This window comes from Trichechus manatus, unplaced genomic scaffold (assembly GCF_000243295.1).
Source record: "Trichechus manatus latirostris isolate Lorelei unplaced genomic scaffold, TriManLat1.0 scaffold00008, whole genome shotgun sequence".
NCBI lineage: Eukaryota > Metazoa > Chordata > Mammalia > Sirenia > Trichechidae > Trichechus > Trichechus manatus.
The window spans coordinates 13,703,754-13,707,231 of NW_004443944.1; positions in this window are offsets into that span (position 1 = coordinate 13,703,754).

Consider the following 3,478-nt stretch of genomic DNA (forward strand, 5'->3'; position numbering starts at 1 on the left):
GTACAATTAAAAAAAAATAAAAATAAAAAAATATATAAAAATACAGGTATCTGGAGCCCTACCCCAAATTTTCTGAACCGGAGTCTTGGGGGAGGGGGAGGGGGAGGGGGAGGGTTCTTGGGCATCTGCATTTTAACAAGCATGAAAGTTGATTCTGATGCACACCAAAGTCTGAGACCAACCCCTGATCTATGGGCCCCACCCTACTGCTGGCATTGGGAAAGCTAAATTATTTTAAACAAAGAGGCTTGAATTTTTAGAAATCTCCCCAACCTCTTCGCTCAAGCCCAAGGGTCCCGTCCTCGGAGGTCCCTGCCCTGGGCCACCCTGGCCTTTGGGGAGCCCCTGGGGCAGGCGGCAAACCTAAGGCCTGGAATGCAGCCCGCCTAGGCCGCACCCTGCCCGAACCAGTTTGAACCAGCTGCGGGGAGGGAGCCGTGGCGCGTCCCCACGAGCGCCCTCTGGCGCCCAAGCGGGCTCGGTGCTGCTGGTCCCGCCTCCTGCTCGCAGGCTCGGAGGGCGCAGGCAGCGGGCTCCAGCCCGGCCTGGGGTGGGGATGGGGGTGGGGGTGGAGTGGGAGGGAGGGAGGGTGGCCGCCAGGCCCTCGAGGTCCCCAGGAGCCAGAGCCCCTAGCTGGACCCCGAGGTCCCAGACCCTTCCGCCCCGACCCCATCCTGCCTCACCTCTGACTACAAAATGGTTGCTTCTGGATCTTTTCAAAGTCGCTTCTCCCAGCTCAGCCGCAAGTTTCCAGACCAGCGATGATTCCCAGACTTGGCGGCACACTGGGCTGTCCTGGAGAACTTCCAAAAAATACTGATGAGATTGTGAATTAATTGGTCTGGGATGTGACCTGGGCTTTGGGAGTTTTAAAAGATTCTCAGGTGATTCTAGAAAGTCTCTGGAGGCTCCCACAGTTAACCTGCTCAGCTGCTCACCAAAAGGTTGGAGGAACCGGAGGTGCCTCGGGAAAAAGTCCTGGCCATCTACTTCCAAAAAATCAGCCACTGAAAACCGTATGGAGCACAGTTCTCCTCTGACACACATGGGGTAGCCATGAGTCAGAATTGACTCTATGGCAACTGGTATACTGGTTTCAGGTGATTGTGATCTGTGCCAACCCAGTGCTTGATCCTACATGGTCTCTATGGTCGCGTACTGCATACACTGCAAACAGCTCCTGAGTGCTTACTATGTGCCAGGCACTGTTCTAAGCCCTTCACATAGGTGACCTTTTGCATCTCTACCACCTCCTGTGAGGTAGACCCTGCTATGACCCCCATCATACAAATGAGGAAACCGAGGCACAGAGAGATTAAGCCACTCCCAGGACCATAAGGGAACCATAATACAGTCCGCCTTTAGTAGTCACAAATTCCATATTTGTGAGTTTGCCTTCTAGCTAAAATTTCTTTGTAACCCCAAAATCAATACTTGCAGTGCTTTAGTGGTTGGTCACCCGCGGGCAGGCACATGCGCAGTGCAGTGAAAAGCTTAAGACGTCCAACGTGCATAGTTGAGCGAGGCTGGATCGGTATTCACTACTTCAATGTTCATAGAGATTTCGCAGAACTTAACTGCTACGAATAATGAGAATCAGCTGTAATCAAAATCATGTCATGCTTTCTGGAGCCGTGGAGGTCGGATTAACCTCTGAAACTGTTGCCCCAAGATAATCTTTCAACCTTAAACCAAAAATATCCCCCGTAAGTCTTCTTAAAACTAAGCAGTTGTTTACCTTAACTAGTAAAGAATGTGTGCCTTGAGCATTGTGCTCTTTTAAGTGTTGTAGGGGAAAAACATCACAAAGTTGATGTCATGGATTGAATTGTGTCCCCCAAAAAATGTGTGTAGCAGCTTGGCTGGGTCATGATTCCCAGTATTGTACGATTGTGTTATCTGATGTGATGTCCTTATGTGTTGTAAACTCTACCACTATGATGAGATTATATGTGATCTCCTCATGTGTTGTAAATTCTATCACTGTGATGAGGTTATACTGATGAGGTTGACAAGATCAGTGTCCTAATGCAATCTGTTTTGAGATATAAAAGAGAGAAGTGAGCAGAGACACATGGGAACCTCATACCACCAAGAAAGCAGTGCTGGGAGCAGAGCGAGTCCTTTGGACCTGAGGTTCCTGCGCAGAGAAGCTCGCAGACCAAAGGAAGACTGATGACATGGACTTTCCTCCAGAGCCGACGGAGAAAGCGTTCCCCTGGAGCTGATGCCCTGAATTTGGACTTGTAGCCTACTGGACTGTGAGAGAATAAACTTCTCTTTGCTAAATCCGTCCACTTGTGGTATTTCTGTTAGAGCAGCACTAGATGACTGAGACAGTTGAGTAAAGCAAAAAGAAAGTCTTATTCAGCATATATTCAAAAGGGCAGAAGTGGGAAACGGACAACCATGCTGCCAGAGCCATGTCTGTCCGAGTCCAAGGAAACATCACAGAACAGACCAAAGTGGGAAAACGGACAAAGTGGACAAGCATGCTGCTAAAGCCATGTCTGCCCAGGTCCAAAGAATATTACAGAATATAGACAAGAATGGGAAAACGGACAAGCATGCTGCCACAGCCATGTCTGCCCGAGTCCAAAGAATATTACAGAATAGGCAAGAATGGGAAAACAGACAAGCACGTGCTAGAGCCATGTCTGTCCGAGTCCAAAGAATGTTACAGAATAGGCAAGAATGGGAAAAAGGGCAAGCATGCTGCCACAGCCATGTCTGCCGAGTCCAAAGACCATTACAGAATCATCAGTATATACTAACATTACAAATGGGCAAAACCATTGAAAGCTTAGCCTTTTCAGATTATCTAGAACTGTGAGCCTACATTTTAAATTGTCTTTCCTAACAATCATTGTTACCAGTTTAGGTAACAACAGCCAGGAGGGTCTTCATTGGTCCAACAAATTTCTATTTACTAAATGCTAATAGAAAAAGATAAGAGTAGAAAGTCTTTTGTGTTCTGTTTGATTGGCTTTATGTGAAAGTTCCCTAAAAGATATTTTCCAAGATGATCTTAGCTATTGTCTTTATACCTCAGGGCCCAGCTGATGTGTCCTTCTGAGTCCTTGTGAGTCAAGCTCCAGCTGGATCACATTCTCTGTGCTCAAGGACAGGGAATAATAACTCCAATATTATTTCCTAAATCATAAGAACTATCTATATGGCATCAAATTGACAACTGCAACTCCCAAGATTAGACAGGAACCTCAGGAGGCAGTGAGTATATGTTAATGGAGAGGAACAATTTGGAAAAGGCAGGTGAGAATGGTTGCACAACTTGGAGAACGTTACTAATGTCACTGAATTGTACAAGTAGAAATTTGAATTGGTGTATATTCTGCTGTATATTTTCTCAGTAACAACAACGAATACACAATAAAGTATAAAAAGAGAAAATCATATCATATGCATGCTTGGTAAATGGACTGACAGTAGCTGCAGCAATGGGCTCAAGCATAACAAC